At 40.8% G+C, this 27744-nt stretch overlaps 1 long non-coding RNA gene across 1 annotated transcript in view; it reads right to left on the reverse strand.

Annotated features, from left to right (window-relative positions):
- The window catches only part of LOC148216196 (uncharacterized), a 35815-nt gene extending 11946 nt beyond the window's left edge, over window positions 1–23869 (reverse strand). Inside the window, exons 1-3 of the long non-coding RNA XR_015795840.1 lie at window positions 22990–23869; window positions 20804–20917; window positions 15907–15960 (exon numbers count right to left, since the gene is read on the reverse strand). This is a non-coding gene — a long non-coding RNA (uncharacterized LOC148216196). The remainder of the gene's footprint in view (window positions 1–15906; window positions 15961–20803; window positions 20918–22989) is intronic.
- Between the last annotated feature and the right edge of the window lie 3875 nt (window positions 23870–27744).

Here is a 27744-nt window from a genome sequence, read left to right on the forward strand (position 1 = left end):
GTGAGTTTTCTCTTGACATCTTTGGAAAGGGCCAAAGATTACCCAACATAGGGAAAACACCTGCCTCCTTGAGAGTAAGCTTCAGGTAATGGGTATTTTCAGACTCAGTGCCTACTGAGTTTAAAGGCTGTGCTGATGAGGAAGAAAGAGATGGGTGATGGTGGACACCAGATGAGAAAGCTGAAGAAAGGGCTGGATTTCTTTGTTGAGTCGCATCAAAGTTCTTCATTACAGCTTGGCCTTGAACAGCTTGCTGCCCAGGCAGAGGTATTCCCTCAAGCTGGAATGCCAGGAGGGAAGAAAGGGGGCTGGATACTGTAAAAGGGAAAGACTACCTAAACCCTGTCAACAGATGCTGGCAAACCTAACATGCCTGTTAGGAGAAGAACAAGAATCACTGCCGTATGACCTGCCTCTGCTAAGATGGCTTATCTGCTTAGTAGGATATTATAATTTGAGTGAATAGTTTGAACAGAGAATAGTTTGAACAACTGAAACTTTTGAAGAGTCTGGTTTTGTTTTAAACCATGTTCCTAGGGGCTTAAAGGCAGGAGTGAATACATTGAGTCAAGCTCCCTTCTCTTTGGTGTTCAGCATTTGCTTTTTTGACTCCAGCAACCGTACGTCTGCTCCTCTCTCTGTCTAAATGGGTCGCCACCACAGTAGGAAACAGGTTTTTCAGAGTTTCTCTTTTTCTTTCTCCATACAGCATCCCAAAACATGTATAGACTATCACATTCAGGAACTGTCATTCTTTTATCAGAAAAGAATTAGCTGATGTACACTGTTCCTTAATATGATAGCTGTTATTTAGATAAACATACCACACACCAGTGCTTCTCAACCTTGGCAGCTTTAGGAGGGGTGGACTTCAACTCCCAGGATTCCCCAGCCAGCATGGCTGGCTGGGGAATCCTGGGAGTTGAAGTCCACCCCTCCTAAAGTTGCCAAGGTTGAGAAACGCTGGCATACACTATTTGCATATGTGCTATAACTGTAATTACATGTTGGAATCAGATTGGGTGGCTTTAAACCTTTGGTCCCCACTGCTTTCCTTCTTGGTTGCTCCCAAATAGTCTTTTTGTAAGCAACCTTCTTAACATAAATAATAGTACAATGGCCCTAACTCTGTGCCTTCAGCTGTAGCTTTTTCCTCCTCCCCAGCCAAGGTCCAGGTGAAAAATCAGGACTTCCACACTTGTGTTAAAATCAATTTGCACAATAATGGATGGCAGAGGTAATACTTCCATCCCCACCTGCTATCTTCCAGAAGTTCTGAACTTCAGCAGCCAAAGTTAGTGTTCTGAAGCTTCTGATTTGTCCTTACAGGTTCCATCTGTAAATTACCTAGTGTAACCTATTATTATAAGGTCTGGTGGTACCTTTTTTGAACCGGCTTGGTGTAGTGGTTAAAGGCACCAGGTTAGAAACCGGGAGGCCATGAGTTCTAGTCCGGCCTTAGGCACAAAGCCAGCTGGGTGACCTTGGGCCAGTCCCCCTCTCTCAGCCCTAGGAAGGAGGCAAGGGCAAACCCCTTCTGAAAAACCTTGCCAAGAAAACGCCAGGGACTTGTCCAGGCAGTTGCCAGGAGTCAACACTGACTCAAAGGCAACCCCCCCCCCCAAAAAGTACCTTTTCTGATTAACAAATGTCAAAAGCCATAAGCTTTGGTGAGCTGTAGCTCACCTCATCAGATGCCTAGAGTAACTAGACTGATATAGGATTGAAACTGGGAGGAGGTGTGGGGGAAGTTGGTTATACAGATGCACATTACAAGTCCCTTACCGATTAACAATGGCAATGTGTTATATATACACATTTCCAGAGGGAACTGGGTCCAGGTTCCAGTCTTTCCCGAGGCAGGATCAGGCAAGCACTATAAGCCAAGAAGGGGTTTATCTGGGGTACTAAAATGTCCTGGCCACAATTTAGAAAACAAAACCAAAAAACCCAACTCACTTTGTTTTAAAATGAGAGGAAATCCTACACTGCAAAATCCTTGGGTCGTACATAATTCCAGATTAGGCACGCCAGAGAAAGATCCCAGATGCCACTGAAAATCCATTACCTACCCTTAAAGGGAACATTTGCATAACCCATGATGGGAGGAAAGCCGCAAAAGCCGTTCCTTTCCCAAATATCCACCACAGGCTAGACGGAGCCGTTTCCTGTGTCAACAGTTCTGCAATTAAGCACTTACTCTCTCGAGGATTGTGAAGGAATCCGATGCAGAGTAATCAGTATCAGGCCAAATGGGGAACTTTGCACTAAACAGCCGGGTAGGCGCCATTGCTCTAGTTCAAGGATCATGGAGCTGTGGTTTTAATGGGATCTCCCAGCATCTCCACTCCCTTCTTTCAATTATCCTTAATAATATCAATTGTCTCTTCATTAGGTGTCTTCTGCTTCTGTGTTTTTGCTTTTGTCAGTCTTTTAATGGCACTGGCAGTTGTGCTGTTGGGCTCACGGTGGAGAACCTAGAACTCTCCAGGTACAAGCTGCAGTCAACATGGACAAGAATGAGAGATGTGGAGAGGTGTAGTTGTCCAGAAGAAAGTTAAAGTGGATGATGACGATTGCATCCACATCTCCATGGGGAGATGATACGTGTGCACATTTTTTATTGGCCCTGCCTTCAAGGAATTAAAGGTGGCATCTGTGATCTGTCCTCCAATCACAGCATCTCATTTAGGTGGAAGTTAGAACTGGGATGAAGCACTGGAATAACATACAGTGGTACCTCGGGTTACGAACGCCTCTGTTAACGAACTTTTCGGGTTACAACCAGCTCCGGCCGCAAAAATTTACCTCGGTTTGCGAACTCCGCCTCGGGTTACGAACTGGATCCGCGGCCATTTTCCCTGCTGCCACACGGTCGCGGCTTCCTGTGGGCGAGATCGCGGTAGCTAGGAGACATTCGGTGAGGTTTGTGGTGTGTTTTGTGGCGTTTTGGAAGGTTTTTGGTGTGCTTGTCAGCATGGCTCCAAAGAAAATGCAGAGCAGGCTTGGCAAGAATAAGGCTTTGAAGAAAAAAGTGACGATTGAACTGAAGAAGGACATTACAGAAAAGCACGATCGTGGTATTCGTGTGACTGATCCGGCCTGAACCTTATGGGGAAATTTGCTTCAGGTTGTGACCAAATTCAGAGGGTGGAACGGATTAACCGTATTTACATTGAACCTTATGGGGAAATTTGCTTCGGGTTGCGACCAGAGTCACGGAACGGATTAAGTTCATAACCCGAGGTACCACTGTATTTGGCAGCTAAATTGGGGGGGGGAAAAAAACCAAACATCCCTACTAGTATAAACAGAATGAGCCGGATTATAATGCCCACACATTCAATCCCTATGTTGTTTTGAGTTTGTCCATTCATCATATGAAACCAAAATATAGTTCCTTTGATTTTTGAGTTAACATGGTGTACAGCCCAAATACTGTCATTTTTAAAACTACGGATAATGGTTCATCATTAATCGGTGAGCCCAGCCATTATGGTTTAAAACAAACTAGGGTTCTCATAAAGTGCAAACCCAGCAACCACCTTGAGCCTCGACATTTATATACTTCTGCAACCGAAGCGGAGCATTACTAGAACAAAAGAGGCCTCGAAGAAGTTCGTTTGTTTTTCTCTTCTTTTCAAAGCCAGGTTAAAAAAAAAAAAAAAAGTAGTTAAGTATCACTTGACCAGATGGGTTTTTCTTCCCGTTCCCAAGATACTTGTGCATCAGATGGCCAGAAGGTGTACCCAGTGATTAATTCTGAAGAATTCGGAAGCAGCCAGGATCAAAGACCTTCAACTTTAAGATCTTTAAGATCCTTTGCGAAACAAAGGCTTAATGAAGTCTACACTTTTTTACTTCAAGTGCTGGAAGTGCCTCCTGGACCTTTAGTGAACCCAGGAAGTTATCTTAACCAAAGATCACAGAAGTGTGTGTGTGCGTTTGGCAAAAAAAGAAAAAAAGAAAAGTAATTGCTTCCTGAACCATTTTTTTCTGTGCAACACCATCTTCAATGCAGGTTAGCACGCAGTTCTCACAATTCCATATTCCTTTATTTTAGGACATTTTAAAATTCTCTATTCACACTATCCCAAATGAACTCCTTTTTGCTTTTATTTACTTGTTTAGACCTGGGAGACAGACATCAGTAATCTCTAGCTCTGCCACTTAAGTCTGCTATAGCTGTTCTGACCCTGATGTTTTGTCAGAGCCAAAACCATCTAATATCTTCGCTTCTGCTTTTCGTTGTGGTTGTCAGCTGACAGCCATATGAGCTTTATGCTCAGGAGGAGCACAAAATAATTGTTGGGAACCCTCATAATGCAATTCTTAAGTCTAGAGCTGTTAAGAGCCATGTACAAATGAACAAGAAAGCATTGGAGGATGGAGAAGATTGGAAATAATAGCAGAGGAGGCTGAGATTCTGTACCCCCAAACCCTAGGGTCTGGATGTGACCAGTGTTTACTTGTTGAGGACTGCCTGCAATTGTAGGGTCCAGGGTAAATGTTTCAATTACTTCTAGCTTAATAGCTGATGAAATTAGAAATCAGGAATGTTGATCTTTTGGGAAGGCCAACTTTCTATATCCCTTGTGGGAAAAGCCTGGAGAACTTTCCTCCATCAGAATCTGTCTATCTGTGGATTTAGAAGATTATATATATTTCTAGCTTTTCTCTTATATATTTCTAGTCTCACACAATGCCTGATGCTTCACAGTCTGACAAATCTGGTGGTGCCAGTTTGGGGGAAAGCTGCTACAGTATTGGATCTTCAATGTTAAGAACAGTCAGCATAAGGGTGTGTCTTTTCTCAGCTGTTCTCTACCTCCTCGTTTTGCAGAATCACTTTTGGAGAATAGGTGATTGATTCTTTCTTTATTCAAAACTCCCAGCTGGTGAACGTGCCTTCAAGTTTAATATTTACAAGCTTACGTGCCTCTCTCTCTGCTAGTACACTGATGGTGCAGAATTTCATATTCACTTCCAGAAATCAAGTTCCAACATCAGCCAGGGCCTCTGAAGCACATTTCCCCAAACACCAGGAAAACAGATATCTTCTCAGAATGAAAGCAGATTTTAGATGGGGGTGGAGACCTTAAAAAGCATTCACAACTGAAAGAACTGACTCACAGTTCAGCTACTCATGCCATAGAAAAGAGAGAAGAGAAAAAAAGAGCTGTGTGCTTAGCTGTGTGGCCTACTTATACAGATGATGGCTATCAGGAGTAATGATTAAAGTTAAAGAACTGTTCTGCATTGATCTATACACTGTGGCTATCTGGCCTGCCAAATACCATATTTTGTCCTTAGAATGTCAGGGGAGAATGGCTCGAATCACAATATGTATTAGAACTTTGTGCTGGGAAAAATCATTTGTCCACTGTGGTGAAACCCTTATTCAGATCTGAATTAAAAAAAAAAAAAAGAATAGGAACGGCAAATCTAGCTATATTTTCAGCTATTTTATAGGTAGGAATGTGTGCTACACTACAAGTCATACTTGCTTTGGCTTCCAATCCTTGATTTATTTGGGAGAGACAAAGAATCTTGGGTTCCATATGATGCAGAACGTATCACAGGAGGAACTTCCAAAATTTGTGGATTCATTCACTAGATGATCAAGTGGGAGTAATTATGCTCATGGTAAACCAGAACGCTTTAGAATTATGCCTTATGGGGATATTCAAACCCTGCCAAGGAAGTTCACATGATCAGCCGAAACCCTTTAAAATTGCTTCCAAGTGGCCTTTTGCTTTGTGCTTATTCTTTGCATGATTGACTGCATCCTACCCTAAGATTCATCAAATGAGGCTCCCTTTCAGCTGATTTCCAGAATATCAAGGTGAGGATAAAACAGAGGATGACCAAAATGATGTGCATCTTTTTGGTACATCAGCCATAGAAACTAAGGTCTTGCAATGATTGATTTTGACAATCCACAAGGCTTTTCTCCCTCACTGTGTGGGCTTCAGCCACCCCCACCCCTTTGTACCCATTCACATGTTCACATTATGAGGGGGGATATCTATAATGAAAAATAAACCAAGCACAAAAGCCAGCTAGGAGTTCCCTCTCCAGTAGAGATAATCGAAGTGGTAGATTTCAGTCTCTGTCAGGTCTGGGGTCCTGTGTGAGAAAACTGGGATATTATAGAGGTAGTAGGGGAGTCTCCTTAATAACCTTAATCTGGAAAAAAAAATCAACCATTAAAGCCCCACTGAGGGGCTGTTTTCATTGATACAGCAGGTTGCCTTCAACACTGTGGCTGGATGAAGTACCTGTCTCCCCAGCAACCACCGAGCCTAAGTCTTTAATGTGTTTTGAGGCTCACTGTCTAATCTGAAATACAAAATGTCACCATAAGTCGCTACGGCCTACCTAGAAAACACATAACCAGCTTGCACCTTCTGGTTGCTGGGGTACAAGGGCCTCCTGATTCTCCACAGGAAGAGGTGGATGACGTTTGGGCTGGAACAAGGGCCTCTCTCTGTTGTCCTTGTTTCCATTGTTCCCCTCCTCTAGTTAAAAGGCCCAATATTATGTCTTTAATTCTAATCCTGAAATGGGAGGGAGAGCAAAGCCTGGAGAGATTGTGGGGGGAGGAGACCCCACTTGGTGGGGAAAGGCCTTAGTTAATGGTGTGTAAAAAGAGAAAGCAGCAAAGAGGGATTAGAAATGTCAATTTTGTGGGAAATAGAAAGGGAAGTCTCCTTTGAGTCAAGCTTGATTCCTGATGACTTCATGATAAAGTCCATGAAGTTTTCTTAGCGGCAATATGGAAGTGGTTTGTCCTTGCCTTCTTCTGCAATGTGCTTTTCAACTTTCCAGTCTGGCCTACAGCTTTGGAGTCTCTCATTCAAAAATTAATCAGAGCCAGTCCTGCTTGGTTGCAAGCACTGACAAGGTCTGCCAAGACTGCTGTGCTATTTAGTTGTGGTCATTTATTAGCATGGTATGGAGTGAGCTCTCACCTCATCATTTTGATGTGGATTATCACTTCAATCTGAATCAAAGTGGTTCTGGAACACAGATTCAATGTCCTGACATTGATTTGACTGTCCAGATGGATTTGGAAAAGAACGGCTTTTTGCACATGCACAAAAGACGTCCGACTAGTCCAACCAATTTGAATGCTTCCGTCCTGAATCCGAAGTGTTGATCCAGTTCCAAAAGTCGACTTGAGTAAGGGATTTGATGAAACAGCATTGGAACTGAATCTCTGAATCAAATCTTTGCGTAGCCTAAACACGACGTTTGCGGTCTCTACAAGTGAGCTGGGGCTTCTCCGGCATTTTAAGCAGTAAAACTTTATTGGGTCTTATTGCAAGATTTAGAGCTGACTCAGACTTGCATGAAGTATCTTGCATAGGACTTAACTGGAGTTCTCCAAAAGAAGAATAGCTAACAGTCAACTCTTTCCTGCATGGAAACTTTAGATCAAAGGTAGAAACTAGAGCATTCTAGTTACTTGAGCTCTGCTCAGCGTAGTACCCCAATTAGATCTGAGACAGTTTACTGTTTGAAATCTCAGAAGGATTCTACCTATCATGCAGACAGCACTGAACTAAATGGACCAGTAATGTGATGCATGATACAGCAGTGTTGTGTTCCTCCTAGTTTAAAATGCCTAATGATTATGGCTTAACAGGCTGTACAAAATCCTTGTGGTTTATAAACCATGTTAATGGCTTAGCGTGATACATGAATCCCACCAATTGTATTTTAGTCAACAAACAATGCTTAAAAATCAACCATAGAACTAGTTTAAAATGTTTGGGCAACACAAGATCTTTTTCTTTTTTTCTGATGCACCCAAAAAGCAATTTTCTGTGATGTGTTTCTCAGACTATTGGAAAATATAAATGTGGTTTACCATGATTTACAATAGGGGAAAAAAGGAATTGCTATTCTTAAGTTAAAGTAGTAAAACATGATAGCTATTTAGGGTAAATCAAGCCTACTAAAGGTTTAATATTGTTCATTTCCTTGTTGCAGATGCTAAGCTCTACAGGGCTTTATTTTTTCCTTAACCATGCTGGCAGAGGATGACAGGAACAAGTGACCCGCACATTTGGATGGTATGACATTACTGTTTTCATCTCAAAGGGATATCAAAAAGGGCCTTTTGATTTAAAATCCTGTATGAGCAATTTGTGCTCAATTATTTGGGCTTTTTTTTTTCTTCATCAGATGCCAGAGGATTAATTAACTTACTCAATTGCAAAAAAGTTTTGTGCCATCTTAAAGGTGATCTGATTTACTCTGGCATATGCTTTCATGGTTGACAGCTCATCCATCAGATGAACAGTGTTATTACCAGCTGGCCAAACCATCCCCCCCCCCACACACACACAATTAGTTATAAGGAATAAACACACACATATACATACATACACATATTCTGGGGCCAAAAGGCCAGGAAAATGTATATGTGTGTGTGTGCGTGTGTATGTATATACACACACACACAGAGTACATACACACATACATACATACATACTTATATAAGATGGTTGTAAAGCTATTCCTAAACCATTTCACAGCCTTGACCATGTTGGTTTCAGGATTTATTTGTTCAATCCTAGGAAATGTTTTGTAAGACTATTTTTCAACTGGATGAACATTTTAGCAATTTCACTGGACCAAGATGAACAAAAAGGAGACTAGAAAAAGTCATGTGGAAGGAGGAAAGAAAGAAAGAAAGAAAGAAAGAAAGAAAGAAAGAAAGAAAGAAAGAAAGAAAGAAAGAAAGAAAGAAAGGGAGACAGTAAATCTAAAGGCAAAATCATGGTTTACATAATGATGTGTTCACACATAATACTTAATCCATCAAGAGATTGTTTTGATTATGGCTTAACAGACTGTACAAAATCCTTGTGGTTTATAAACCATGTTAATGGCTTAGCGTGATACATGAATCCCACCAATTGTATTTTAGTCAACAAACAATGCTTAAAAATGCTTTAGCCTCATGAGATAATCCTCCAGTGATTGATCATAGATCTTGGCCCTTTAGAAAGGCAAAGCTCTAAAGTGTTTTAAAAGCTGGGGGGAGGGGGGATTTTTAGAAAAATAATCAAACTTGCAAATGAAGCAAGACAATAAAGTTGAAATCAACCGTAGAACTTAATTTCTCAGTCTACTATCCCGTTGAGCAATACCTGGTACCAAATAAACAAAGCAGAATGGGGAAAGGTCTCCTTTTAAATAGTAAACGATATCTACAAAGAAAAATAAATCTCCGCTCTTCCAGTGAAACAAGTCATCAGAGGACATTCCTGTTTCCTCAATTCCTTGCGAAAGGACTCACACCTTCAAAAATGTACGAGGTTCCCTGTCCGTTGATGTTTTGAATGTCCAAAGTGAGACCTTTCAAAAATAAATCAAGCCAGCTTCAGAGATGCATCTTCTCCTTATAGGGTTGACCTGAAGATGTTTGCAGGAAGTTAAATGGAAATAGGCGTAGAACAGAAACCATTTCTCTTGGGGGGGGGGGGGGGGAATTCATTCTCAACTCTTCCTGATATGAACCACTAGAGAGAGCACTTTGACTTCTTATACAAAAGCTCCACCAACAGTGGATATGACCACAGGGTGGCAATGTTTCCTCATCTATTAGAACAGCCATCCGATTTAGCATCACTTAGCAACCATCTTCATCATCATCATCTTCATCAACATCATCAATCAAGGTGACATCTGCCACATCTCTTCCTGGTTTTTATGTGTATCCATCTTTTTTTACCACACCCTACAGACTCCTCTGATGATGATAGGCTTCTCTGTGCCTTAATCCTGGTTTATCTTGAAATTTACTAGTCCAAAATAAACAGAACAATTACACAATGTATTATAATTCTCCGTATTGTTATTCGCATCCTCCATCAGTACAGAAAAGTCTTTCAAGAGTACTAAACAACCAAGAAAAACACACAGCTGTTCACTGGGCTGAAGCTATTACAACGAAACTTTTAATACAGTGGGGAAAAAAATAACAAGGAACAAGAGTGAAAAGATCAAAGTATTGCTCTGCTTTATCGCAAGCAGCTTTGGGGGAAATCCCAAAAGCGACAGAATGGGGACAAGGTAGCACAGCCACAGATCTTTCAGAAATAGGTTGGTTTGTTTTCTATAATGTTAAGTAGTTCCAATATTGAGTGCCGTTTTTTGCAGACACTCTATTATTATGGTTGGTTGCATAGTCAGCCAGATGTTTAGACTGGATTTGGCATTTTTGTCCACCAATTGAGTCCTTCCCAAGGACCTGGAATAGGTAGTTGTTGTTGTTTGATGGTGTTAAAGGTTTCATCGCAGGATGGAAGCTGTTCCAAGTAAAGCTGCCTTTTGCAATTGACTGATGGTGATTTTGTCAATGCTGAGGGTCTTCAAGTGGTGCTCCAGATGTTTTGGGATTGCACCCAAGGTGCTATTACTATTGCTACTATCTTTGCTTACTTTTGCCACAGTTGTTCTGCTTCTATTTGCAGGTCTTTATATTTTGTGATTTTCTCCAGTTCTTTCTCTTCTATTCTGCTGTCTCCAGGTATTGCAGTGTCCAGTATCCAGACTTTTTTGTCTTTCTTATCAACAATTGTTAAGTATGGGGTATTGTGTGGCAGGTGCTTGTCTGTTTGAATTCTAAAGCCCCAGAGCACTTTAGCTTCTTCATTTCCTCTTACTTTGTCTGTTTTGTGGTCCCGCCAATTCTTGCTTGCAGGCAAATGGTATTTCTTGCACATATTCCAATGCACCATTGTTGCTATTTTGTCATGCCATTGTTTGTAGTCAGTCTGTGCAATCTCCTTGCAGCAGCTAACTAGGTGGTCCACTGTTTCATCAGCTTCTTTGCAGAGTCGGCATTTGCTGTCTGTTGCTGCCTTCTCAATTCTGGCTTTGTATGCATTTGTTCTTAAGGCTTGGTCTTGTGCAGCCAGAATTGGCCCCTCTTTCTCTTTCTTCAGTTTTCCTGCTCTTAGCCATTGCCAGGTCTTGTTGTTATCTGCTTTGTCTCCTAGTTTTTAATGAACTGGGAATGTAAAACTTTGCCTTGCCATGTCTCTTTTCTACACTTTTGTAGAAAATATCTGGTATAGATTTCTGTAAATTATGTCTCATGGTATTGTTTATGGGAGAGGCACTCTTCATTTGGCTCCTCTGATGAGACCTGTCCAGTATGGTTGAACCTCTGGCATAGCTCTCATCTGCCTTGGAGCACTCAAGCCCCATAACCACATCAAGGTAGTGCCTCACCGGGGGTCTACACATTATGATTATGATTGTGATTAATGTACCATCAAGCTGGTTTTGACTCTTGGTGACCACATAGATAGAGTTTCTCCAGGACATTCTGTTCCCCTACCTGGTCCTCCAGCTGTTCCAAAGATCCACCTCCAACTTTCAACTTCTCCAAAGTTGGAGAAAGAGACGAAGTGCTGTAATACTCACCTTGAACTATAACAAAATTAAAAAAAAAAATCCTCTTTCACCCCTATGGGTGGTATGTCTGGGAGTTTGAGAGTTCTGTGCAGTATCTCAGCTGTTCCCAACACTGCACTCTTCTGGACAGAGAGCTCTGATGTTGTTCCTGGGATCTGTTGGAGCCACTCTCTCAGCTTAGGAGTCACAGCCCCGAGTGTTCCTACCACCGCTGGGACCACTTTGGCCTTGACTTTCCACATCCTCTCTATTTCCTCCTTCAGCCCTGGTACTTCTCCAGCTTCTCGTGCTCCTTCTTCCTGATGTTGCTGTCACTTGGCACCACTACATCAATCACCAACTGCTGTCTTCTGGTAATTGTCTACTACCACGATGTCTGGTTGATTGGCCAGTACCTGCCTGTCCGTCTGGATCTGAAAGTCCCACGGGATCTTAGCCCTGTTATTCTCCACGACCTTCTGTGGAATCTCCCATCTGGACTTGGGGGGGTCTAGCCCATACACTGTGCAGATGTTCCTGTACACAATTCTCCTTCATTAGCCATCAGAGAAACCGAATAAAGGTATGGGGAGTGATGCATAAGTGGCCATGCCATTCCACTATTCAGGTTGCATGCCTAATTCCATTAAAAAAAAAAGTTAGATTTGTTTTCTTTTGCTAGTTCAGCTTTCCATAAAAGGGAAATTACAGCAATCCAGACATGCAGTCCAAAATCTTTGTAAAGGGTTACTATGTGAAAAGGTGGAATAAAGCTAATTTATAATGCTCATGCAGTCCTACGTCTTTACTTTATTGCGGCGCACTCCTAGGAGAGTCACATCATAGTTTTTGTTCTGTTTCATTTTTTCCCTAAATAGGTAAACTTTATGTAGCTTACTTTAGATAAGTGAGATTGCAAATCACATATGTTCAAAAAGTATGAACATATATCTCTTAGTAGTGGGGTGGGATACTATGATATCTTGCAATTAAATGTTGGAAGGGACCACAAAGCACTTGCAAGACACATGCAACTTAAGTGTCTTAGGCCAAACCCCTGCCTCGCTGCTTCAGAGGGTTAGGTAGCAGATGGTTTGAAAGACTGAAAATTGGGAAATTGTTAGCAGCCAAATGATGATGATTTATGGCTCCAGGAGCTCAAAGATCTTCCAGGGAGATCTTCATGTTATCCCAAGATCAACCACGCTGAGAAGTTGGTTGGATTTAGACTGGGCCAATGCTACCCAGTAATTTCCATGGCTGAGGGTTCAGAGTCCCCAGTCCTAGACCAATACTTTAACCTCTACACCACACTGGCTCTTGGATGAGAACCATGAATACAGATGTTGTCCTTCAGCTGTTGCCAAACTTCAATTCCCAGTAGCCCCAGAGAGCATAGTCAATGGTGATAGATACTGTAATGGAGCTGACAGATATTAAAGGTTGTACATGCATTATGATACAGACTCTGCCCTTTATATAGTTATCGGTGTCATCTCCGTGCAAGTTCAAAGAGCATGACCATGATGTCACAATGCACGTTTTGTCATTTTGACACCATCATAGTTATGTATGGACACCTATGCCCTCTCCCTTTTTATTTTTCCTTTTATGCTATGTCTTGTCTTTAGTGATCACACCCAAGCTGTGATTAGCATCTATAGAGCTAAATGAGCCAACTGTCTCAATAAATGTCATTGCCTGAGATCAAGAGAAGAATAAACCTGCACTGACAGCTATCTAAAACTTTAAAGCTTATGGAGGTGTTGGATTTATTTTTCCTTACTCTAGCATCAGCAGCAGCACGTGCATTTTGTGTTTCTTTCCTGGAAATATACACATGCGTATATATATATATATATATATATATATATATATATATATATATATATATGATGCATCAATTATTCCTCTCCAAAACAGTCTTGCAAGTGCAGAAGTAGCACCTGCCTTCAGCTGTTGGCAGTTGTTGCTGATCTCTGCTTGTTCTCGCTTTTCTTGTCAAATCTAGCCTCCAGGGATGGGATGTTCACGTTTGATGTCAGTGCTAGACCTCACAGGTTGCTCCTTTCTCAGAATTCGTTCTATTGACTTCCTTGTAGATTGGGAATTCAGATTGCAAAGCAGCCAAACTCTTCTTCTTTCTTTTTTTTAAGGATGTTTGTCCCTTTGACTAGATGCTGAATATTTTGGCCTGGGCCTACTGTTGTACTGGGGCTAACTCTGCTTGTGAGTAAAGCTGAGGGATGAAAGAGAATCACATCTTGATGACTTCCTTCTTTAAAATATTAATTCCTTGCTTTTCTGTTGGAAAGGCTCCCCAGGTTCGTTTGAAGTTTATTTATAGTTCAAGACCAATAATTAATGCATTAAATATAGCAGATTAGATAGATAGATAGATAGATAGATAGATAGATAGATAGATAGATAGATAGATAGATAGATGATACACATTGCCTTCGAGTCAGTGTTGACTTCTGGTGACTGCCTGGACAAGTCCCTGCAGTATTCTTGGCAAGATTTTGGAAGTGGTTTGACCTTGTCTTCTTCTTCCTAGGGCTGAGACAGAGGGACTGGCCCAAGATCACCCAGTTGGCTTGTGCCTAAGAGGGGACTAGAACTCACCATCTCCCAGTATCTAGCCTGATGCCTTAACCACTACACCAAACTGGCTCTTTTGATGAAACACATATTTATAGTTTTTGTAAAAAACAGTATAAGACAGGCCTGGAACAATTAGTAAAATGAAGATGGCATCAGACAGCTTCTATAAACTATAGCTATTGATAAAACTTTTGCAGCCTTCTTGGAGGTCTCTGAAAAATGGTGGCAAAGAAGAAGAATGGTCAACTCATGGTCACAAAAGGAACCAGCTTTCTAACAATAGGTAGTATAAGATCCATTCGCCATTGTGCATAAAGTGGGCATTTTAATCATACACGATACAGTTTCAACCTCCGTATCTGAGGATACGCAGGTGCAATTTTCATAAGGGAGACTAATGTGTCTGCCTATTGTCACCAAAGTGGGTTAGCACATTGATTTGGGCCAGGAAGAAAAATCTCCTGTATGGGGCACATAAAATGTAGAAAAAAAACAAAACTCCCCAGATAACTTCAGAACAGTCCTAGTTCTTGGTCTATAATATAAAAAGATTCAACATAACAGGAAATAGGGAGAGAGAAAGGAAAGGAACCCCGCCCCACCAAAATAAGGGAAGCTGTGATAGAAATATCAACGTGGGCCTTGGAGGGTTCCACAGAAAAGCCTGATGACCCAGCCTTTCTCAAATGGTTTTAAGATCTACTTAGAAATTTTTCCCACGGCTGAATTGAATTGCTATCTACCCGTTATTAAAGTTGTCCCTGCATGGCATTGTCTGTCCCCATTGGCAATCCGTATCCTATCTCTGTTGCCTATATTCCCAATACACTGCCAATCCCCTCCAAAACAGGTTTTAAACATCCTTGAGGAGGCCCTTGAACAAATTATTTATTTATTTGTTTGTTTATTTATTTGTCAAATTTGTCACCACCCATCTCATTAAAAAGTGACTCTGGGAGGTTTACAGAAGAGATAAAATCAATTAAAATACAATATAAAACCATCTTAAATAATAAATAAATTACAAGGGATGATAAAATTGGCAAACAGTTCAGGGAATGTCATTAGGGCACCCAGACACCCCCAGGATTGATTGCAACTCTTGTTGCCATAATCTCCATAATAATCTCTAGTGACTTTGGCAGAGTTTACAAATCAACTTGAAATCCCTGCATCCTTAGCATGTGTTGCTTTCTTCAGGCTGAAACTCTAGTCTTAAAAAAAAGTCCACAGACACGTGTTTTCAGGCTTTGCTTTTCCAGTGAAACAGTTTCTGGCTAGAGAATGGGCCAACCTTACACAGAGTGCTCTATTTTTGGCTATTTATTCCAAGCATTTTTTTAAAAAATCATGTAATCTGCATGTTTATCTATCCTGGAATTAATATTTCTTAGGTTTGATAGTTCTGACTTCCACAATTCTTAGCCTTCAAAACATGGGATGGGCTTACACATCAAGCTAAGCCATTATTTGTTTAACGATTGTTTGTTGACTTAACCACAATTGGCTAGGCTCACACAGCACACTAAGTCTAAACCAAGGAAACCACATTAAAGCTTACCACATTGTTTGAACTGATATTCCATATCACAATGGAACATCCCAGAAGACTGAATTGTCTTGACCTCCAGTATAGGTAGGGTGAAAAGGAAATATGATAAGTAATAAATCAGGAATAGGGTATCTGAAGCTCTTTAGACCTCTGGACTTCATATCTCAACAGTCCCATCAATTCTTGGCTAAAGAGCAAAGAACTGCGATTGTTGTAATCCAAAACTTCTAAAGGAGCATGCTTCCAGTCCATGCAGTAGCGTGTATACTATTTTTCTATCAGCAGGGATTTCTACATGTAGGGAACATTCATTCAGAGTAGCTTTCACTTACAGTTTGAGGTATCAATATCTGGACTTAGTTTTGCTGCTTCAGGGAGAGATAAACCTAAGAAACATAAAAAGGGAGGAGATGAATGGGACTTAACGAGGTTCTTAGCTGAAAAGGTGGACCATACATTAGTGTCTAAGCATGCAGCAAGATTCACCCTCTCCATCTGCGTGAGATCCCTGAACTCACCCCTTTGGTTTCTCATATAATTGTGCCATGGCAAGGAACGTAATACTGCATTTGAGGACATTATTGCATGATGGCCAAAATTTGCTTTCTTCAGCCTTGCTATTAGATAGCCCAAAAGTAAGGCCGTAGAAACACGTTATACTCCTAGAGATCCTTGCAGATTTAAAGAATTGGAAAAACTGGCCCACAGGAAGTGTGCCTAACCCAGTAGTGTTTACCTGATTGGCAACAACTTTTGGGATCAAAAGTGATCTATCACTTGCTACCCATGTAATGGACCCTGAGACCTTCTGCCTGGAAAGGCTCTACCATACCTCCATCATAAAAACAGGCATTTCACTGGTATTTAATTCAAGTTCTCCAAAATTTTGCTCTAAAATTCTTGTTGGTTTGGTGGCCCACACTTGCTTCTCCCCTGGATGTTTGGTGGGTAACCTGTCTCAACAGTTAAGTTTAGCTACTCCCATTGTGGACTAGTGAGTTTTGACTGTTATGTCTGGAAGGCTGTTTGGGATTTGGACTTGGGGGAACCCCATGTTTTGAAAATGGAAAGGGCATGTATGGGAACCTGAACCCCCTTTTGACTGTTTCCTCAAAGCTTAAATTACCCATGCAACTGCAAGCCTGAAAAAATTATCTGGCTCAACATCTTTCAGTGCCAGAAAAGATTAGCTTGGAGATTAGTTGCCCACACCTCTCAGATCAGGTTCTGTTTTTCTTCTCTGCTTTCAGTTGTGCTTTTGCAGAATATACATAAAGCGTTGTTCTGTCAGAGGATCAGTGGGAGGAAGAAGAAAAAAAAAGAATTTCCTGATAGGGCTTGCTTTGTTTTAGCTTTGCAATGTGGAATGAAATCAGAAGGATTGTAATTATTAATTTTCACACTAGAAAGCACAAATAATTTCCACAGAGGTTAACTATGAAGCCCAATCTTTGCAAGATAGCTTGTTCAGGCAGCACTTTACGGGGACTGGCCCACATCCTGGACACAGATGGGAAACTATCTGGAATGCTGAGCCAGTTGAGGGACACTGCCAATTGAGAGCAGTTTGCCAATTTTATCCCACAGTAAAACCTTTCCTAGTCCTTTCGTCATTGACTGTGGAGCATTCTGGTAGAGTAGAAGTACAAATCAGAGCCTCTCAATTGTTTGCAGTGTTACCATTAATGAAAGAGAGATGTAAACTGGACCTGAAGACTGGATTCACACATTCATCCATCAGGCAAATATCCATAACACACATACAAACAAACCAGAGCTTCTGACGCTAACTTACAGGAGGAGATATTGTCCCACATCCAAAGCTGAGGGACACTGATGGAACCACCAACATTTTATGCTCTTCTACTTTCCTGATTTCCTGTTTTTGTTTAATGCTTAATTTTAAAAGAAAAGCTATGGAGAACAGAGGAGAGATGGTAAGAGAAAGAGAGGGGAGTTTCAACTTATTTATTTATTTATTTATTTATTTATTTATTTATTTTATTTGCATGCCGCCCAACTCCCAGGGACTCTGGGTGGTTCAAAATGTAAAAGCACAGAAAAAATTAACAATAAAACAATGCAACAATAAGACAGGAAACATTAAAAAAAATAACATGCAATTGATCAATAGCAAAGACATAAATCAGATAAAAACACTAGGTGCTTAGGAGTTGACCTGACTGCAATACTATTAAAAAAAAACATAGAGAACAGGCCTTAGTCCAGTACTGAAAAGACATCAACTAGATTCCAGGTGTTTCTTTCCAGAGAAAGCATTTCCTGAGGAAAGGCCCTCCAAGCTGAGAAAGATGTGTTTCTTGAAGACACCTATCTCGCTTTATGGAATGCTGGAGTTGGAAGGGGGCATTTAGACCCCTGGGTCAACACCTTCCTCAGAGCAGGAATCCAAGTTAAAGTATCCCAGACAGATGTTTGGCTAGAATGAAGGGGATTCCTCTGTTTCTTCGGGAATCTGCTCCCTTGAACTGCACTTACTATTAGAAGCTTACTTGATGAAAACATCTTGAGCAGCATGTCTGAAGAGGACTGAGATACCTTGACAATGATACTTAGACGGAGATATTCCTTGAGATACCATAGCCTCAAGATCTTCAAGGACGATCAAGGGGGAATTGCACATGCTTCAGATTTTTCTACAATGCACCCAGCTCAAGATCCTACATTCATCTTTGATCTCCAGAACCATCACCTCAAAATTAGGTAAAGCCTTTTTTTTTTCTTCTAGCACAGTTCTGGGAGGTTAAAACATGATCTCTGAAAGCCTCCAAATCCTATAGCCCTGGGCAAGTGGCCAGGTGCATGATGGGAATTTCTTTTCTACAGTAACATGTTGTCTGTTGTGAGAGAGAACCTAAGATGAATCTTTTCACTTCATACTTGGAATTTTTGGCAGCTTCTCAAGAATTAGGGGTATTTTTAGAACCCCAAACACTTGCCTTGAATAATCTTGAAAGAAGTTCCATTTCCTTCTTTATTTGGCTTTGGAGGCAGCACTGGGGAAGAAGAAGGTTTCTTTATATTTCCCTGAGTGTTACTTGACTAAGATTATGGCTGCTAATAAACACTTCCCAGTCTCCTCTTTTCACGATGCTTAAAGGCCAGCCAAAATACTTTTTTAACTTAGAGTATCTAGTTTCTCTTTTGAGATTGGGATCTCAACCACACTGGCACTGATTTTGTTCTGCTTCGTGTTCCTTGGTTTCCAGTGGTGTTACTTGATTTATTTCAGTGCTGTTGCTCTTATTTATGCCAGGATGGGAAAGAGCAGCACCGGCCAGCGTGCTCATTGGCTTTCCCTGCACAGTGAATAGCTGTTGGCTGTTGGGAGAACAAAGCAGCTGGTGAATGTACTGTGGAAGACAGGTGTCCATCAGGGTCTGTCTGATGACAGATTGATGCTGAGACATCATTACTGTGGTGTGCTTGTAAAGAAGCTTTAGAACTCTCATTCAGTGAAAAAAGGAATAGATATAACCTTGTCCCTTATGACTGCAGCTTTGATCTGTACAATTTGAAGGGGAATTCACTTGTACAAACGTAGAAGCATCCACCCAAATGCTAAAAGGAGTATATGCAGAGGACAGGCTCAGCCAGATAAATCCCCACTTTGCTTGCTGAATTCAAGTTGGAACACTTCAATTTTTTAATAGATTGTTGCCATAGTCCAGATTAAGGCCCTACCTCAAGGTCGAATGAGGCTTAGTAAGCACTATGAAGCTTCTGGATTGGCCAGGTTAGATATAAATAATGGGAACTTGGTCTTCTATTCTGGTCTGTTCAACAGAATAGTATCTTCTCCATTTCAGGTTCCAGATTTCTTTCTTACAACTTAAACCATTGGATTGCTTGCTTGCTTGGTCATGTAGCAGTCACTAAATGAAATCCTAGGTGAGTCTCTATTAAATGGGGTTGCTCACCACGAACATGAGCAATTCTGTGCAGTCAAATAAATTGATTTTGGATGTTGCAGAGAATGAGAATTGCTTAATTGTACTTTAATAAATTAGCTGCCCTCCAGATGACAAGCAGAAAATGAGAGAGAGGGGAAAACAGGAGATAGAGTAATTTAACCCATTTGGGCAAATTATGAGCTTGTGCTGGAGTAATTAGGGATATAATGAGGTATTCAACTGTACAGTAAATATACCAGTTCTCATAAAATAGGAATTCGCTTGGTTAATTGGCAGTTCTGTGTATGGTTTGAATCATAACCATGAACCACTTTTATTCATCGTGCAATCTCACTTGAGGATTTCTTGGATTATTTTAAGAAAATTTCTAGCATGGATTCTGGAAATACAGTGTGACCAGGCGACAGAGTTTTTTATTCCATCTTTCTCTTTGTGTTTCTCCCCTCCTAATATGTTACTGATACACACACTGGTACATACTTTGGTAAAATAGTGCAGGAAAAAGGAAAGAGAACATAAAATACTGATATGATTGTATATGTTGTTAGAAGTTGAAATGTTCTGTGTGTGCTTGTGGGTGTTCCTGGGAATGGGGATCTGACCTGGGCAATGATTGTGAAGCAGACTTCACTATAACAGAAAGGAGATTTACCTAAAGGAAATACATTTAGGACCAGACAAAGCCCAGCACCTAACTACTTACATTCTATCAGTAGGACAATCGGACAGCGTGTATTTAATGCGTGTTTGCCTGGAACAAAGGCAGAAGGGAGGGACCAGAGGTTAGCAATCTGTTAGACAACATGCAAACAGAGTGATAGACAAAGAGGGGACACAGACAAAATGAATCCTTAACTCTCTATCTATATGGAACCTAGCAGTCCAGTTGTCTTGGGGTCATGAGGTCATGAGGTACCGTAGAAACACTGCCACTGAATTCACTTCCAACATCTGTGACTTTCACATTAGTTCTGTTTCAGAAATGCAATCAGGCACTTCTGAACTTCAGAATTCTTTAGAGAATTTGAAAAGGGAGGGTTTGGAAGCACCGTTAGAAATGGTCTGCCCACATCCTTATTAGGGAAAGAAAGTTGAATGGAGTTAGAGCAACATTTGATTTCATCCAAGATCCGTGGAGGCTGCATTAGAAGAAAACACAAGAGCCCAGTTTTCCCAATCTTAATTCCAAGACCCTAGGAGTTAGAAAAAGAAGTTCTTCTCCACCATCAGACACGATTCATCTAAGCATTTCTGAATCACCTGCAGAAAGACATTTTGATTCTGATTCACTTACCTCCTTCCTGGATAAGTAGGCTCAGGGCTGTAGCCTTAGAGCACTTTCATAAAGGAGACATATCTTGCTTTTAAACCCCTTGTTGGCTACATCTGAATTTTAAATGTTGCTAATCTGGAAAAAGAAGAGAGGCGTGTGAAATGTGAGCGAGGTTTTTTGACCAAAGTAAGTTTTCCGTCAAGCGTTATATATACAAAATCCGTTGCTTCCTTCATGCCACGTCGACCCCAAAGTTATTGGACACATTAAAGCTGAAACTTTCATTATTTAAGTCCTAGGGTGTGTTTGCTTGTTTGTTTGTTTGCTGCCAAGAGTTCATTTTTAAGCTGGGAATGTAACCTATGAGAAGAGTATGTAATGTTTTCTGGCAGGAGGAACACTTTTGCGTTTCAACACATGGCATGTTCCGTTAACCTAAGCTCTGGGCCTCTGATACCATTTTAGCCTCTTGTATCATACAGTGCCAATATGCTTTCAAGAGGCCATATCGAGTAGCTGGGAGAAAAATGGCAGCCACCCATTCAGCTAGTGGCAAGGTGAAGTGGGCTTCAGTCATCTCGCTAGCAGGTTGTAAGCCTTGGTGGGCTGGAATTTGCTTTGAAAGGGTGTCTTGAGCAGAGAGGTTGGTGTGAACAGGCTGGGTTCCAATCTCCAAAACTCTCTGAGGCTTTCATGCGGTGCCAGAGACTGCCCACCACTCCATGCCCAGACATTTAATCTTGCATGCTGCCAGGAAAGATGAGTGGGATGCTAAGACATGGGGTGGGAGAAAAGGGGAATAAAAAGGCAAGATCCAGCCAGCATAGCAGGAATTATTCCCATTGGCTTAGACCCAAGTGCATGGCTTGCCTAGAAAAAAAAAGAAAAGTAAAAATAGGCTTGCCAAATGTTGTAAAATGAACAATACAAGAATATATATGCATATGCACATGATGCACAGATATTCCAACTCACAGCTCACATCTGTATTACAAACACACCCATATTTTGCCACAACTGTGAAACTGGAAAATTTTCTTTTGGTTAGTGGACCCTTTGAGATTTCGTGTTGAGCTTCATGGAAAACAGACCCACAGCTAGTAAAACTGAACAACAATCTAGTTTTAGTATTTCAGAGTCACTTTCTTTGTATCTGTTCTTCTCAGTCCATAGGTTAGTGGCTAATCTTCAGCCAGGATGATGAAACCAACTAGCAACAGAGGTGATACAGGATAAAATGGAAGTCCTTAATTAAAATGCACATCTAAATGCTATTTGAACTTTTACTGGGTTTTTGTCAGACTTGATGGGAATAATAGGACCAGGGGCTGCAAGGAATGAGACCCAAAGCACAAAACTAGTCTAATTAGTTATGGTTTTAAAACAAAACAAAACAAAACCTCAACCATTTCATTTCTGGAGCTATAAGAAAGCTCCAGGTTGCTCCTTAAACAATCACTTTGCATCTTCATATATTTATATATTCTAAAAATAGATAGATAGATAGATAGATAGATAGATAGATAGATAGATAGATAGATAGATAGATGATAGACAGACAGACAGACAGACAGACAGACAATTATTGAAAGTTTTAAGAACAATAGCAAGAGCCACAACAAATTAAAACAGAAAAAAGTGAAAAGGAAAGAGAGAAATAACATAAAAAGCTAAAAATGCAATAAGAAACAAAAATAGAAGAAAATAGAAAAAGAAAGAGCAAGATATAAAGAAAAATATAAAGACATAAAGAAGTGGTTTCCGATATTCTTCACAGCAGTTGTAAGTACAACTTTATTTTAACCTCTCTCTAAAGTTACATCATGACTCTCTTCTTTCTATAATCTATTCTGCCTAATCATCAAAACTATAAATCACAAGTTCATTTTTTTTCGTTTTTATGCAAAAATTCTATAAGAGGTTTCCAGTCACCAATAAATGTAGATACTGTCTTTTCTCTCATCAAAGAAGTCAGTTTATCCATCTCAGCAAGACCTGTCAGGTAGTGCTGAATCTTTCCAACTTTGTACATAGAATAATCTTGCCACAGTAATCATGAACTGAGTTTGCATCTTCTGATCAATTAATAGGACCTGGACTACAGAAAGTGTGCTTCTTTTTACATTTTGTAGCATTTAAATATACTACATTAATGAAGAATACAGCCTTACCGAGTCTGGGTGGATGTCCCATATCAGAACTCTTACCTTGAAAAAGAGAGAAGAGAAACTCTAATAGGCAAGGAAACTCTACTAGAGAACTTTTCTTCTCTCATACACACTTGACCAAGAGTGAAGAAATCCATGAACAAGCAATGGACTCTTGCCATGCTAACCATAGGAAAGGCACAAAAACTTCCGATGGCAACTCATCTTCGCTAGCTTTTCTCTTCTTTTATTGATTGTATTTCAAAACCAGCCTTCCCTACCTGGATGCGCTCCAAATGTGTGAACTGTGAAATGTGTGTCGAGTCAAAGAATTCCCCATCCAGCAAAGCCAGCGCTGAGAATTGGGGGAGTTTAATCCTCACATCTGGAACCCACCCAGGTTGAAGAAGGTTTTTTGCGGATCATCTCTAAGAACCTCGGTTCCCTGGATGTGGCACAAATCAATTAAAGCAATGTTTTAAAAAGAGAAAAACCATATAAACTCCCAATCCAGAGAACAGCACAGTATGAGATTAAAAAAAAAAAGCTGCTATAGTAATAGCAAATAGCAATGAAGTTCGAGAAAGGAAAAATAAATGGTTGTTAGAAGGCCAGGGAAAATGAGGTCTGATGCTGAAAGGTCCATAGGAAAAAGGATCATTCAACTGTGGCTGAATCAGGATTATCCCATTGGAAAAAGATCCCCTATTGCATTGTAACATGTCTTCAGTGACATACTGTTCAGATTAAAGCATTTCCAGATGAATAAAAAAGCAGAGTTATTTTCACATCTCTTTTTCCTACTATAAGCCTAATCAATGGAAATCTTTGGCCTCCCTCTTTTTAAGGGAAAAAAGGGATGAATAGGGCTTTTTGGCAAACATCTATCCAGTGTCACCCAAGAAATAAACTCTCCAAATAAAATCTCCAGTTGCACTGAGTTCGAAGACAGAATCCAATGACATGGTTCCCCTGTTCCCCAGATCCAAACAGCTGTTCCCCACAATAAAATAAATATATGTTGGCCTTCAACAGCTGTCTTCCAGTTATCGCAGCTCTGGTATCTATTGGACAGAGCAGACAGCAAAAACCCTGGACAGCCAAAACAAATAGAAGAGAAGAGGAAAAAAGATAATGTGTGCTCACACACGCCTGAAGGTGGGGGGATGTGTCCTTATTTATGAGCATGTTTGTGTCCATCTGTGCACATCAGGACATGATCACTCAAGAGATCTCTTTGGCATGTGATCAGTCAGCCCTGTTATCCATTAAAAGCATGCTTGCGACCACATGGATAAATTGAAGCATATACCAGGCTGTGCAAGGATCTAGATTTACATAATTACCTTTCCAGCTTTGCACCATCATTGCTTTTGCATCCCCTGCATCTTAGTTCAGCTGGAGGATATTATAAAATTACCTTCATCTGGTGATTTCGATCTCCTCAAAGCCAAGCACACACAAATACTTAGTAAACACACACACACACACACACAATATGCTTGATATTTTACCAATCTGCCCAGAAAGAACCCAAGTTAGCAATCATAGAACCACATCTTGATTTCTATTTTTTTGCTGTGCTTCATCAACAAATGTATGCGCACTGCTAATATGTTCACCTACAGCATCTGCCCTGGAGATTTGGAGGCCCTGTATCGCTGATGGAGGGGAAGGAGGAAGAAACATTCCATCATGTAAGCAGTCTTCCACTCACTTGACACTGGATTTCACCCAGAAACAATAAATGAATGAAGCGGAAGACATTGTCTCCTTGCTAAGCCAAATCTCTGAGCCTGGAGGCTGTGGGAATCTAGGGGACCAAAGAACAAAAGCCAGCAATTACAGCCAGATTGACTAGATGGACTACTGGCCAAGGAAATCATAAGTATTACTGAGGATGAGGATGATAGAGAGGAGGAGGAAATAATGAAAGAAAAGCAAGCAATTTTTGGGATATATTCATGCAGTACTTAATAAGCTCTAGGTATTGCATATGGTGTGATGAGAGGACTCTTTGGAAAAGACCCTGATGCTGGGAAAGATTGAAGGCAAAAGGAGAAGAGGACGGCAGAGTATGAGATGGTTAGATAGCATCCCTGAAGCAATGAGCATGAAACTGAGCAAACTCAGGGAGGCAGTGAAGGACAGGAAGGCCTGGCGCAATATGGTTCATGGGGTCGCGAAGAGTCGGACACGACTTAACGACTGAACAACAACAACAAATTGCATATGGAGAAAGTGAAAGTAAGAGGTTGTTGGTTGAAGATACTGTAGAAGAGTCCATAGTATGACTTGTCAAGGACAGGTGGCCTGTCATAAAAAAAAGTTATTTGCTTACTTCCCATTGCAAGGAATTGGAAAAGGAAACAGGTAAAGAAAGTTGTTAGGGCCTGGTACAAATCTGGGGAGTGAGGTGGGGACAAAAATAAAGACCTTACTCAGAATGGTTTTACATCTTTGCAGCTAAAAGAAACTTCTATCCTAACACTCTCACAGGAGATTATAAGTAGGTAGACAGATTGATAGACAGACAGACAAATAAATAGACGATAGAACAAAGCAAAACAGTTAACTAGAAAATTTAGAGCACAACCTAAACAAAAACATGGTTTGTTTAAAAGTAGTGCTGATTGATGGTGGCTCTAGGAGAGGCAGTAATGTTTTCCAATGGTTACACAAGAGGTGAATTACATGATGCTTTTGAGTTTTTTATGATTGCACACAGACACCCCACAAAGCCTTGGGTATGGCTCAGAAATCTCTTACTTAATTGTCACATTTCATGTGACAAAAGAGGAAAATTATGAAATCCACAGTTGGGGAATAATGTTAACTAACTTTATTGAATTATGAACAAATGAAATGGAATCTAATTTAGTTTTGGTCTGAGTCCCACCATTACAGCTTGTAGCATGTTACACTCAGGCAGAATATAACCTTCAGCCTAGAAATAATTGTGCGTCTCTGATTTAATGGTTTACCTGTAAGTTTCTGTACTTCTGTCAAATAGGAGAAACTTCTTTGGGATGGTAAGATCTTCCAGGCAACTTATAGTCTGCAACCCCATGGCCCCCACCAGAGTCTGACCGCCAGAGTAGCAGAAAGCAGATCCAGGGATTTCAGATCTGAGTACGGTCAGATTTCAGAATGTTTTCCTCCATTGTATAATTGAAAATAAGCAAACAATATTCTACCGTCCTCACCTTTTTCTGTTCTCCTCGGGGTCCTTGCCAGAATATTTCTGCCAGGACTGCAGGAAGACAAGACTGGCTCTGTTTTGCAACAAAACATCCCTGCAAATCAATTTGGCTCAGGCCACATCAGTCCCCCTTGCAGGATATGTTATGCAGACCTTCTCAAGAACTTGGTTTGCAGCCTTCTGCTGTTTATCGTTCTTTGAAAAAGGGTCCCTAAGGCATTTGGCCTTTTGCCTATGCTTGCCTAAACTCCATCCTGTGTCACAAACACACGCCCAGAGTTTAAGAAAATAAAGGCTTGGATATCATGGGAATCAGGGCTAGAACAGTCAAGCTTTCAATGTCCTCCACAAAGTTTATTTTTTCTTCGAAATGACTTAGGAATGCCGAGGTAGCAGATCAGGATAAGACTCAGTCTGGTAGATTCTTCCTAAAAACTGCTCAGACTGTCAGACTCGGTCTGTTTTGCTTTTGTTGTTCTTACATAAGGTACCGTTTTGGCTGCAAGGCAAGATAAAAATTGCTCTACATAAAGCAAGCGATAAATATAAAGGCAAACCTTTGCATTTCACAGGCACAGGTTTTCTTCCTGCAAAGGTCAAATAACACCCTGGGGAAATATTTGATATTTTGTTTGAGGATTGTTGCAAGGTGGGAGGGGGATTCAATCCTTTCCCTTCTCAGGGGGAAACTCTTCTACTGATGCTCCCATTTGGATCCAAAGATGCCAGGATGAGATTTCCATTTAATGCAAGATGCAGTTTCGTAGGCTTCCATCAGGAGAGGAAGCAGTGGCATCCTCTTCTCCTTGGTGTGTTCCCAGTAATGACCACCCTCCCTGGATGATGCTAACCACAGGGAAAATCTGTAGCGTAGTCATCTCTTTCCTCTCTATTATTCAAGGACTGCTCAAAAGGGCCTTGTTTCTGTTTTAGTTATAGACTGCTAAGTTCTAGATGAATGGTCTGGCTTATCAGTACTCAGAATGTATCTAGGCAGCTGCAGATTGTGTTCAATGGTGAAACAGCAGGTTGCCCACTGTCTTAATCCTTTATAACCATCCGCAAAGAGATATTTCCAGCACCTTCCCTTCACAAGTAGAGCTTGAAAGTTCCTGGAGAGACACCTGGCTACAACAACAACATACCAGGGAGAGGGGGGAGTCTGTGATTAATAAGGAACATTTAAATGCGTGTTTTTGGTTTCCTTGGTTTTAGCATTATGGAGCTCTTGAATGGATCAATAGTATACTTGGCAACAATTGTCGTCCAATGATTATGCTTTTCCTTCATTCACTTCTAAGGTTTTCACCAGGTGCTGGGCAGAAGGAGATGGGAGGCAGCGATGTGGAGTTGCTATGGTAGCAGAGCTCATATGGTCCAGGGCAGCAGCAAAACAAAACAATATTTTTTTTAAAAGAAAAGGAGGAGATGAGAGAGAAAGTCCTAGAGCGCAGTGAGAATTCCCAAAGGGTGGGATGAAACTGAAATCAGCTGCAGGGCTTTTGCCTCTGCATTTCTGGATGCATGATGGAGCTTGGAAAGTTGGAAAGGGGGTGTCTGCTGCAAAGCTCCCAAAAGGTGATATGCTAAGAAGAACTTAACTTCTAATCCAA

This window comes from Python bivittatus, unplaced genomic scaffold (genome assembly GCF_059951505.1).
Source record: "Python bivittatus isolate LINGU-HERP-01145 unplaced genomic scaffold, Pbiv_v1 ctg000320_np1212, whole genome shotgun sequence".
NCBI lineage: Eukaryota > Metazoa > Chordata > Lepidosauria > Squamata > Pythonidae > Python > Python bivittatus.